This window comes from Cupressus sempervirens, chromosome 10 (genome assembly GCF_028749045.1).
Source record: "Cupressus sempervirens isolate cs-2001-9-10 chromosome 10, ASM2874904v1, whole genome shotgun sequence".
NCBI lineage: Eukaryota > Viridiplantae > Streptophyta > Pinopsida > Cupressales > Cupressaceae > Cupressus > Cupressus sempervirens.
The window spans coordinates 705207383-705221040 of NC_143127.1; positions in this window are offsets into that span (position 1 = coordinate 705207383).

Below are 13658 nucleotides of genomic sequence, written 5' to 3' on the forward strand. Positions count from 1 at the left end.
CATTGGGTTAACTAGCCAACTTGTCAAGTGGAATACTTGTCACCTTTTGTTCGTATCCCTTGAATGCAGGATTTTCAAAGATCAATGGTGCAGATTTAAAAACAAAAGGTGGTGCCACTCTGTATTTATTAGATATGAAAGCTTCACATGTGTAAAACAGAGTATAACATAGAGGAATTTCTCAGTCCCATCTTATGCGATTAAAGTTTTCAAGCCTTTTATGAGCAGAAGCAATTAATGAGAAGATTGTATTTGGCAAGTGTGTGAAGCAATTTGTTTGAGGAGAAGTTGCAAAATTACAGAAAGGAATAAGAAAGAACTTCAAGTAAGTAACTATACTATAATTTCTGCGGTGTTCCAATCCTACAAGATATAGTCAAAGAATGCCTCCAAGAGACTCAGCAAATTCTAGGTTGTGGATAGCAGAGGGATTGCTTAACGAACGTAATTGGGTCTGAGATGTTGATACCTCACAAACTTATTCAAATTTGTTCAAAAGATGGTTTGCAGAGAGGAAGTTGTTTGTTCCACATGCTAGTATATGGAATTTTGACCAAGGAAGACTAGTAGTCCCAGGTGTTTTTATGGATTATGATCTCTTGGAGATTATGGCAAAGAGTTGTGATCAAGTCACTAAGGTAGTGAAAAGAGCAAAGGGTGAACTTGGCAAAATTAGAACCCTGTCAACAATAACATCATTCTCTAAGGAATTTTTCAAGAAAGTATACTTCAATACCAGGGTAGTAGAGATATGTAGATCCCTATTTAGAGTTTTTGAAGAGGGTGAAGAAGATTTTATACCCATGTGTTTCATGTGTATAATTACTCTTACTTTTTGTTAATCTATGTCTTTCTTTTCAAAAGAGGAACATATTTTGGTAGAGGAATGGTTTTGAATGCAAATACAATTGAGGTAGTAGAAAATACTCATTTTGTTATATTTGATAGCCACATTGCCTCCAAGCTTGGATACTTCACATTAAGTGACAATCCCATAACCCTAGGATATTGATTTAACCAAGGAATAGTGACGGGTAAAAGTGACTCTCACAGTATAGTATAATGATGATGAAACCCACGGGTTGAGGTTAGTTTGTAATCATTACAATAGATTTCATCATTGGTGGGCTTAGCAGTTGCATACACAAAGGAATCAAGGTAGCAGCCAATTCAGAATGAAAAAATGTAACAAAAAGAGACCCGCAAAGGAATTTTTGATCTACATATCTTTCTGTTATTTGCAGTTTAGTTTTTTTTTTTTTTTTTTTTGTGACAGTTGTATGTAAGTTTCTTTTGAAGGACACCTGTCAATCACATTTTCCCTTTTCTTGTTGCAAATCATGCCTATATAAATGAGTTTTCAAGGCAATGTGAGGGTCCATTTTCTAATACATTTTAGTATTACACCTAGGATGTATTCGGTCCAGTAATTTGAGCAAATTTTGTGATGTATGTTCTCTGCAAATTTTCTAGGAATACATAAATATAGAATGATCTTTGTGTTTCATTCTAAGGTCATTCTGAGTTCACTACAAATGTATACAATTTTCAAAAGAAAATGAATACAAATTATGAACTATCCCCGTATCAGTTCTTTTCTGAATTTTGTCTCCTTTTGATTACTTAGTCATCTTGATGTTGTGTGAATAAAAGGCTTGTGCAATTGAATGCAATCCACTTAGGTTGTATATCTTCTCATCACTACTATTAGTTCAATGAATTAAGTAAAATCTTTGATGAATTTGATAAGATTGCTGTAGTAATGGGGAGGATGTTTTAAATGACAAAGTCTAGTAAGAATTGTTGATGATATTTGTTGTAACGTAACAAATTAGATCTATGGAATTACAGTAGACTCTGAACCCCAATGGATTAGGCACTAGTCAAATTAATTCAGTTGGAAGAGAAATAGATCATAGATGGGTATCAAATGCAACATTACAATCAATTTTACTTTTATTTCTTGAAGATCTTCAAAGTTGGTCAATACTTGTCTGCATGAAATATTCTAGCCTTAGTTAGCCACTGTTACAAAGAATACTTGCAGATCTATAGAAGAATTTATGACCAAATCTGTTATATGGGATGTATTTTGTTTAAAATGTCACAACTAGCTGTGCGTTTATGGATTGAGGATGAGAATTAGAATGAAACTAAAATAGTTTTCATACAACAACAGTTAGATTGAGTCATCCTGTAGGTATACCCACCTTGGTTTTGTAGAGCCTAAAGAGAAAAAAACCATTCTTGGTTTTGTTGATGTTGGATCCAAATAGTTTGCATGTGTAACTAAAAATAGGAAATCCTTAGGTTGCATAAGTATTATCATTTTGGTATTGAGGCTCTCTATTGCTCAGTATTTTTTCAAAGCTCCAACATATCTTCAGCATAGGAAACCTATATTTCATTGTTATCTTGTTAATGGCTCTAGAATTAGTATGCATTCTCCATTCTCAATTCTTTTTAGGTGCTAATACAATAGGTATAGCACATGGACTCAAGCTTTCTCTGATCAAACCTTTTTGCAACAACTCATGCACTTGTTTATTAAGTTCTTCATTCTCTATAGGTGTCAATCTATATGGTGCTTTGTTTGGCAAACTAGCTCCAAGAATCAGATCCCTACAATGACTTATACTTCTTACTAGAGGTAAACCATCAGGAATATCATCAGCAATAATGTCTTTATACTCATTCAACAATTCTGTAATTTCTACTAGTACTTAGCTGTCACTATTTGTTGTCACTCAATCATTACTAGCTTCTGCAACTCGGTCATTACTACCAACACTCGGTCCTCTAGGAAGTATGGAAAAATAGACTTGATTTTTTTTCATTTCCTTTTCAAATTGTTTCCCATTAACCTTTAAATTTTTTACAACAGTACAATTAACCTCATCTGAACTTTCAATTAAAGGCAACAACATTTGTTTCTTTCGATTTACCCAAATAGTATATTGATTCAATCTTCCATCATGTACAACATATTTATCATATTGCTAAGGTCTACGCAACAAAATATGACAACAATCCATGGGCATAATATCACACAAAACTTCATTAAAGTAATGTCCAATTTTGAACTTCACAAGGCATTTCTCACTTACCAATATCTTATGCTCATCTGTGATCCATGAAACATGATAAGGTTTGGGATGTTTCAGCCTCTGCAACTATAACTTAGTAACCAACTCTTCTAATGCTAGATTTGTAGAACTTCCACTATCAATGATCACTTTGCAGCATTTTCCAGTCATCTTACATCTTGTCTTGAAAAGACTTCTCCTTAAAACAGGTTCCTCATCACTTCCCTTATTACATAAGGTTCTTCTCACCATCAGATTTTCTCTAGCCTCAGGTCCACTTGGTGAACCCTCATCATCTCCTTGAATCACAACATTTTTGTTACCTTTCCCACTTTCAGAGGATCTACATTCAAAACATCTATGTCCTTCTTTACCACATCTGAAATAATTGCCATGAAATCCACCTCTAGAATAAGAATTACCTCTTCCTTGGTAAGAATTAGTGCCTCCTCAGTAAGAATTACCACTTTTCCATTTAGTCTTGCCTTTGTCATCATTCTTTCATTCATATTTGCCTTCATCTTGCACAAAATTGTCAGATCTGCCACCTTCACCATAAGATCTACCTCTACCTTTCTGGAATCTACCACCTCTACCTCTTTGTCTTTGTTCATGCTTCTTTGTCAAGATCTCCTCAGCTTTCAAGGCATATTGATATGCTTCTTCTACACTTTCCAACTTCACAAAACTTATTTCATCTTGAATTCCAAATCTCAATCCATTTATGTACCTTGCAATTTTCTCAATATCATCATCCACATGTCTAGATCTAATGTCCAATCTATAGAATCCCTTGGTATATTCTTTCATAGTCATGTCCTTTTGTTTTGAATTTTGCATCTTTCTCAACAAGCTAACTTGGTAATCAACAGGGAAGAATTTGTTCTTTACCTTGTTCACCATGTTTGGCCAAGTTCTGATCTTCTCATTTCCTCTCCTTTGTCTATCAGTTTGCAAATGCTCCCACCATAGTGATGCATGACCTTTCAACCTAGTTACTACAATCTTCACCTTTCTATTATCAGGAGTGTTTTCATACTCAAAGAACTTCTCCATATTAGAGATCCAATCCAACACAGCATTGGTATCCAATTTTCCATCATAAGGAACAACTTCTACAACAAGCTTTGAATTTTCCCTAGACAACACTCTTAACAATCTTTCCTCATCTTGATCTTCTTTAGGTTTTGGATTATGGTTTGGTGTTGCTGCTTCATCATCACTTATATCCTCAAGATGTGCTCCTCTCCTCTGGGCTGTCTCCACATCATCTAACCTGGCTATAATTTGTCTCAATTGATCCAATATAGCATTATCAACATTATTTCCTCTACCACAAACCATCTTTACAAATCAGGTTCCTACAAGATCATAACCCTCTATAAGTTATAAGTCAAATCCATAGATCTACAACCCTACAACCAAATCCGAATCAGGATTCTACATGATCCAATCTCCACAAGGATGAACCTCAAGCTCTGATACCAACTGACATAGATAAAGGATGAATAACTAGGGCCAAAGGTTCACCCAACTATCCAAACCACCCTACAATAGTAAATACAACAGAAGAAAACACAAGGAACAACAGCCAAAGGAGGAAGAAGAGTGAAATATTTTATTGATTCATCAAAATATCTTTATACATTCCCAGTTGTAAGGCCTTCTGGGTTACAACCAATTACAAATACATTCACATGCAAATCCAATTGCAAATTTGTACTTTTGGTTCTACTCTCCAATCTGCTCCCCCAAAACTTGCCTAACTCCAAGCCTAAACACTCTATATATACTTGCCAAAATGGCTTATAGATTATTCTAGAATATTACATAAGAGGAAGGCCAACCCAACAATAGTCTGGACACATCTCGAGAAAAGATCTTAACATAAATGTTGTAATCAAAATAAATCTCGCAAGTTAGCTAGCAGAAATCACATCCAAATGCTGACACTTGGCATACACTGGGTAACTCGGCACATGACGAGTCACTCGACATATACTGGGTAACTCGGTACATGAAGGAATTGCTACAGTAACTTGGCACATGAAGGAATTGCTAGGCACATGAAGGATTTGCTAGGCACACGAAAGAATTGCTAGGCACACGAAGAATTTGCTAGGCACATGAAGGAATTACTAGGCACATGAAGGATTTGCTAGGGACCAACTTGTAGAATGAACAAATATGAGTAGGATAACAAGGCAACCCAGGATGTTGTTGCATCAGGGGTACACGTCCTTCACTTGTGTAAACTCTTGTGATGTGGAAGAAAGAGAAGGATATGTCTCCTTTGATGTCTCTATTATAGAAAACAACATGCTCATTAGCTTCACTTCTAGCTCTTTCTCACACCTTTATTTTTGTTTAGCCAACTCCCTTGCAAGAATTTCCCCATGTTCTTGTTGTTTGGCTTCCAACCACTTTGCAAATTCTGCCTCAAACTACCTTCAGTGTGCTTCTAGTTACTGCAATAATATTTCTCCCTCTAGAGTACGTGTTGGCTCATGAGCATCAATTTATACCTCTTGTACTTGGGTCAACCTAGGCAAGGTTTCTTTGTCCACCATATCATGGGAGACCTCCTATTGCAACACATGGTTTGGCTTTTCTTCCTTTTGCAGTTTATAAAAAATGCTATATCCAAGAGGGAATAGTTGTGCTTGGGCACTTCTTGGAAAAATGGAAAACACCTACTCTATTATATAAAGGTATTTATAATTACAAAAACACAAACAAAGACATTTATTGGCTTGTTGAAGTAGTTGCCCTTCCTTACAAGTTGGTTTCATTTCCCATGCACATGGGTAGTTGAAACTAACAACAAGTACAATAAGCACACTACTGCATAGAGTTCCTTACCAATGCTAAAAACAAAGAAGCTCTCTAGCGCTAGGATGCCTTGATCTTGAGTAAGAAAAAATTGCTCCTCCTTTTTATCTTTACCTTCATGCTCTAGAATAAGCATGACTGAGGGCAACATGTATTGTTGCAGAGCTAGTTTCTTGATTAGGAATCCTCTTGATGGTTTTTGGTCTAAGCAATTAGCCTTGACCATGTTGTTGTACTTTTCAAGACTCAAATCCTCTTGGATAGTAGGGGCTAGCTATGATGTTATGGCTAGTGGTGTGTGTTTTTCTTCATGTTGTGGCTACAATATATGCTCCTCCTCTAGCCCATGTGAATCCTTGAAAATAAGGGGGTGCACCTCTTGTACTTGTGTGAACTCTTGTGATGTGGAAGAAAGAGAAGGCTATGTATCCTTTGATGTCTTTATTATAGAAAACAACATGCTCATTAGCTTCAATTTTAGTTCTTTCTCATGCCTTTCTCTTTGTTCAACCAAATCCCTTGCAAGAATTTCCTCATGCTCTTGTTGTTGGGCTTTCGACCACTTTGCAAGTTCTCCCTCAAATTGCCTTCATTGTACTTCTAGCTACTACAACAATATTTCTCCCTCTAGATTATGCATTGGCTCATGAGCATCAATTTGTACCTCTTATACTTGGGTCATCCTAGGAAAGGTTTCTTTCTCCACCATATCATGGGAGACCTCTTACTGCAACACATGGTTTGGCTTTTCTTCCTTTTGTAGCAAGCCCTCAGGTTTCACCCTAGGCTAAAAAAGCTAAATTTTGTTCCTCAAGAATATGAACAACCTCATTATTTTTTTTCCTCCTTAACCCCTTGCTACAAGACATTCTTTTCAATTAGTAGCTTCTCCTTTCTTTTCTGTGATGTGGGAAAAAGGCATGCCTACTTCATTAACAATGAAGAAGGGACAATAATTATGAGTGGGTTTGTTAGAAATAGGAATTACTGGGGGGGGGGGGGGGAGGGGGTGGGGGGCATTAATCAGTAATTTATAGTTGCCAACTAGATATTATTAGTTACTTTAAACCATAAATAACAAAGTATTAAAGTAATGTTGAACAGTCACAACAACCATGCACAAAGATAACTCATAACACCTTTTCTTTTAACTAGGGAAACCTTGGCCAAGGAAAAACCTTGATGATGATGTTACCCACTAGATAATATACTAATATATAAGTTCTTTATTAGAAGATGGACCCTATTAGGATTCAATGAGAAAATTTAGTAGTCCCTGTTAGGAGACTTTGAATCCCTATTAGGAGTTGTAGTATAGTAGATGTAAGATGAGCCCATTGCCCAAACATGCACTTCCAATTACAAGAAGAGCTCACTTCCCAAACAATTAATCAAACTTCTAGAATATAGATTCTTTCTTAGTTTGATCTTGGATCACACAATATCTTCAAAAACTTCATATATACTGCTTCCACAAAAGTTCGCATACAATTTCTCAACAAAACTTCTTTGAGATAGCACACTTGAATTTGCAAGATGTCCTTTGCATAAATACCATGCCTTTACACAAATTGCTACTAGGCTAGCTAAGACAATAATACATCTTTCTAACTTAGAGTAAACATCTAGGATGTTGGCCTTAATTGGTCAAGTAATTATTTTATAAACAAAACAATTCCTTTCCTTTAATTTTGTTGTCTTGTTACATTGGTAAAAAATGAATATCTCTTTTCCATACAATCTTTACTGACTTTTGAGGTTATTCACATCATCATCAACATATATATTATGTCCATCTAACTTCACTATTCATAATATGACATTAGCAACAAGTTACAAACAAAACAATACATTGTTATATACCAAATTCATACTTAGACAATTTTTCGAGTACCAAAAGCTAAGTATATTTATTTCTAAGGTTTCCTATAAGCATGTACATCATGTGTTTCCATAAATGACAACAATTGCATATCTTCATTAGGAAATTGTCAACAATCTCCCCCTTTGGCATTGTTGGCAACAAAATAGGGAAAAATGGCTAAGTATCAAAAACTGAAAATAAATAACACACTAACATTACATCTATTACAATTTATCCATTTTACACATGCTTCCCCTTACAATATGATTTCATACTTTTATCTTTACCTGATTTATAATTTTCTTATGTACTACTCCCCCTTTGATATCAATGACAAAGGTTAAAATGTCAAAAAATGTCCAAAAAATGTCCATCTATTGTCAAAATTTCTATAAACATCTACCTTAAATTAATAGTATCTTCATGCAATCATTAAAATTTTCCTTAAGATTATTCATATCTTTTGTCCATGTATCTTTATATTTCTCTGCAAAGGTGAGAATTGCACATAGGTCATATGATGCAATCTCAACTACATTAAGGTCAAAGTATAAAAAGTTAGAATAAGTGTCCTTGGCCTTGACACATTCCTCCAACTGTTTCTCAACAAAAGATATTTTCAAAGCGATAGACTCTCTAAAATCTGATACTTTCTTCCAAATGTGTTCCTTCTGAAGTTCCAATTTCCTGATATTACTTTGAATACTAGCCACTTGTCCTTCAAAATTATCAATTTTACTAGGAGGATGTTGTAATTGGTTAGATAGAGCCTCTAGCTCACTCATTTTCCCTCCAATCTGACTGTCAATATCCTTAGTTAGCTTGTGAGATAGAGTACACTTGATGTACAATATCTTGCCATCCTATTGACACTTTTGAAGTTCCTTGATACAAGTACCAGGACTTATCAAATCATTCTTAATATTTTGACAAATGGTTCTAAACAAGTTAGCATAACATGAGATTTGTGACTTAGATTCTGTAACATTCAACAAATTTGTTAATTCTTCATCAAAAGACTTTAGCACTGTCTATGCCCTCTATTCTAAATCTTCCTATGTGTGTTGTACTGATAGAATACTATGTAATCTATTAGTAACCTTCATGAAGGTTCTCTATAAGCTCTTCAATGTCTTGTTCTTCTAAATAAGATTTGACAAAGATGAGATCAAGTTGGTTTGATCATCATCATCAGTTGTTGGGATAGCAAGTGAAAGCAAAGTTTAGTGTGATTTCCCCTTTGCTTCTTTTAACTTGCCTCTTTGACTCTTCTTTCTTCTTCCTCTTTCTCTTCCCTTTTCTTCTTTCTTTTTCTTTCTTATCTTCCTCTTCTAATCTCTTGTTCTCGTCTTCTTCTATTTTCCTTTTCATTTCTTCTTCAACTGCTCTTTTCTTTTCTTCCTCTACTTTCCTTTTCATTTAATCTTCAAGCTATTTCTTCTTGGTCTCTTCTATTTTCTTTTTCTCTTCTTCTAGCAACCTCTTCTCCTCTTCAATTTGTCTCAGTTGTTCTTCAATATCCTCAATATGAGGTTCATTCTATTCGAAACCTTCAAATGGGTTTTTATCATCAATGTTAATGGTAACTTTGGTATGATCTCTCTAAATTATGTCACCACTCACTGACACTTCCAAGGTTCTAGGTACTGGTGAAGATGTTTCCTTGGACTTTGTTAACATCTTATTTATGGCTATTGCAATTTCAATTCTTATCTTATGTTTCTCACCTACCATAAAAAAAAAATGGTCTTACCTTGTTTCTTAAGTAAGGTGCTAGATTTTTTAATAATCTCTTGACTTCTTCTTTGCCATCAATCTTGCATATTGTTCTTATTATAGAATTCTAAAGTTCTATGTCATGTTCTCTAGCTGGTGTTTTCTTTTCTACAAGTATGTCATAGACCTTTTGGTTTACCGTGTCTTCAATATCCTTTAGTTTCAAGTTGTTGGCTATAATGTATCTCACAGTAGAGCTATCAATTTGATCTTTCTCAAAATTGTTATACAAAACATAAAATTTGTTCATCTAAACAAAGTTACCTTCATTAGTAATAGCTGAGTTTGTATTCTCTATCTTTGGCTTCCATGGTTACCGAGCTTTTCTTGCTAACTACTTTGAAGTTGTTACCTTCTCTATCTATTTAACTTCTTGTTCTTATTCTTCTTCTTCACTGGAACCAAAAATTATCAACAATATCTTTTATCTATTTCCTAGTCGAGTGGCTTATTGTTTGACCATTTTAGTCTTTGTAGTCAAAGGTTGCACATTCAGTGTACCTTGCTTCATTGTTTTCCTGACTGCTTGTGACTCACTCTCAGTCATATTGGCTTTTGATAAGGATTTCTTCATTATAGTTTCTATATTCTTGTGAGATACCTTCTCTAAGGATACTTGATGAGCTGATTGGGTAATCTCATCATAAGTTCCAAATCTATATTTATTTTGGTCCTTCTCTAATTTCAATAGTAAATCAATATATCCAACTATTGTTTCATCAGTCAATTCATAACCTAAGGGATCAAGAAATGTTTCCCGAGGTTCTATTTCTTGAATATAAGTATAATATATATCAATCATAACACAAATATCTTCCTTAAATCTATCCATAATTCTAGGTGCAATTCTGATCTTTGCCTCATTCTATTCTGAAATGTTTTCATAATCAAATTCCCACAATGTAATATTTTATCTACTAGATGTCTTCTACACACTTCTATTATTTTCTCCATTGTACACCTCTCACTACTCATAATCTCTATGATTGAAAAATATGGAAATCTTTTAACAACATGAAAAAATAAATGATTGATTAGTGACTAAAACCTAAAGACACCATTCTTAGTCCTTTTGATCTTCTATAGGTTCTTAAGAAGTTGCATTCTTAAAATTTCACTAAAATTAACTTGTTCCTTCTCAACACATATCTGTAGGCTACATAGATGAATTTAGCTGACAATTCATCAATCTTTGAACTTGCACATATAGAGTAGGCAATGATTCTACTTAGGAATCTTACATCATCTTGCTTAATGGTGTTGATCACCATGGCCTTTCCATTATACATTGCCTTTGTGTAGCTCTCATCTTAACCATTATCTCACCTATAGGTACACTGCCTTGTTTACAAAGACTAGTTACCTCATGAATAAAGTCAACTAAGATATCAACTACACTATCTTGAATCCATAGTTTCCCATCATGTATTCTTCTTAGTATGGTCTATGTGTGATTCTCAATAAAAATGATATTTGAACAGGTCTAGTTCCTTTAATTGTTCAAATCTGGGTTTCACATTCATATCATGATTAAAGACTAATTCCATATCCTTGTTCATATACTCACTTCCAATAGATTTGAACTTACTAGTAAGATAACTTCCTACATCTTCAAAATAAACTACATTATTCTGAGTAATAGATAATGTTGAATTAGGGTTTCCCTCTATAGGATTCATGGAAACAACCTTTAATTTTGGTCTCTCCTCATTCTCAACATTGTGAACTACTAGCATATTCATGATTCTATTAAATATGAAATTTTTATTGAATAAATTATCCAGAAAAATGATAAAAAAACATTTTTCAAAAATAGGGTTTTCTTCAAAATTACCTTGTCAAGTCACTTCTAAGTGCTCTATGCTTCTGATGTATTTGCAATGAATTGGCAATCAAGTATGTACTCCATTTATTCCTTCAACTTGAACTTGCATTAATTGCATACTTTATAAAGATGAAAAGTTTTCAATTGCATTTTGAGATCAAATAACTGCTCAAGATCCTCTATCTAATCTTCAACTGCCACCTAAGGTTCACTACAACTTCCTTTCATCATTACAATTCTCCACAAAACTTCACTACATGGAATTCTTAGCAAAAACATAGTTTTCATCTTTTTCTATAGAATTAAATTTCTTTATATAATAGTAACTCTTAATTTCTTCATAACTAATTTAGATAAGCTCCAAATTACAAGTGAGCTTAGATATAGTCTAAACTTATCTCAATACACCTTTTCCCAACTTCACTACCTCTAGTTTGATCTCTAGATGAAGTTTTAGATTCTAGTGTTGTGAACAAGCTTAATTCAACTTAATTGAATCAAACTCGATAACTAACTTCAATCTTCCTATCTCATCATCTTATATCTTTTCTTTTGATATGCCTAATCCTTTTACAAATGGCTCATTGAGTTCTTCTCAAAGTTCATTGATTACATTTCTTTGTTCCTCATTTTCTTTATTAGTTCTAGAGTTCCTTTCATGGTTCCTTTTGTCATTTCTGATGCTCCTTCCATCATTTCATCTATTTTTGAAGTTTCTTCCATTTTTCCTTCTAACTTTGAAATTTTTGTCCATTCCACAATACTTTTTTTTATGTCCAAAGTTTTTGCATAATTGACATATTGGAGTTTTTCTTCTAGGATTGTGCTAATCATCAGGTGCATGACAAGTTTGAGCTATGCGTCCAAAGTTGTTACACTTATAACTCATGATTTGTCTTCTATCCTCATAAGGTCTTTGTTCTCTTAATTTCCATTCAATAGATCTTCTTCTAACTATAGGATTAGTATTCCTAGACATGCTACTATTCCTTCTATTATTATCATATTTAGGTTTCCTACAATCAATTTCTTTATGACCCATACCATGAAAATTATGATAATAAAAATCCTTAACATGATTAAATGACTTATTTGTACAATCCCTTTTCATATGACCTATTCATTGCATAAAAAACACTTACCTCTAAATTCATACTTGGTCTCCTTAGGAGATTCCACTTGCTTTGGTTCATCCAATATTTCAACTTCCTTTTCTTGTCGAACTTCTTTAGGTTTATCAGAAGATTGACTGGATTCAGTCTTATCATCAAATTTATCTTTTTCTTTCGGATCTGATCTAATCTTAGGTTTCCTTTTAGACATCTTAAATAGATAAACCAAGACTAATCTTATCATATGTAGGTCTCTATATTGACATTGAATCATCAAGCTTTTCTCTGCTAGAATAAAGCTTCTCAAGTTGTTTCTTGCACTAAGTTAATTAACCTTTTACAATAGTATTGTACTTTTGAACTTCATGATCTTCTTTCAATGTTTCAATATCAAATGTCTTCTTTACCAAACTTCCTCTAAGATCTACATTCTCAGTTTTCAAATCAGTTTCAATTTTTCTAGGGTCACTCCTTAAAGTTAACTTTACATTCATAATCTTAAATGCATGCTTCAAGATCTTGTACTCTGTCTTCAATGTTGAATAATCATTATCACTAGTTTTAGATTCAGTAGATTCAAGCTTGGATTTGAGATGTTCAATATTTTCTTTCAATTGTCCAATGTATACTTTGGAGTCTTCATATATGTCCTTCAACTTATCTCTTTCTCTAGTAAGGAGATCAATTTATTCAAGTGCCTCTTCAAGATTCTTCATCAACTATTCCATATCTATAGGGATCTTACTCAAGCTATTAGACCTCTTCTAAGTAACGATGCTCTGATACCAAAAATAGGAATAACTGGGGGTGGGGGTGAATCAGTAATTTACAAAATTTAGTCACCAACTAGATATTATTTATTACTTTAAACTATACATAACAAACTAATAAAGTAATTCTAAATGGTAACAAAAACCATGCACAAAGATAACTCATAACACCATATTTTGTTAACTAGGGAAACCCTGACCAAGGGAAAACCTCGGTGGGGATGATAGCCACTAGATAATATATTGATATATAAGTTCCTAACGATGGACCTGATTAGGATTCAATGAGAAAATTCAATAAAGAGTCTTTTTTAGGAGACTTTGAATCCCTATTAGGATTTGTATTATAGTAGATGCAAGATGAGCCCACTACCCAAACATACACTTCCAATT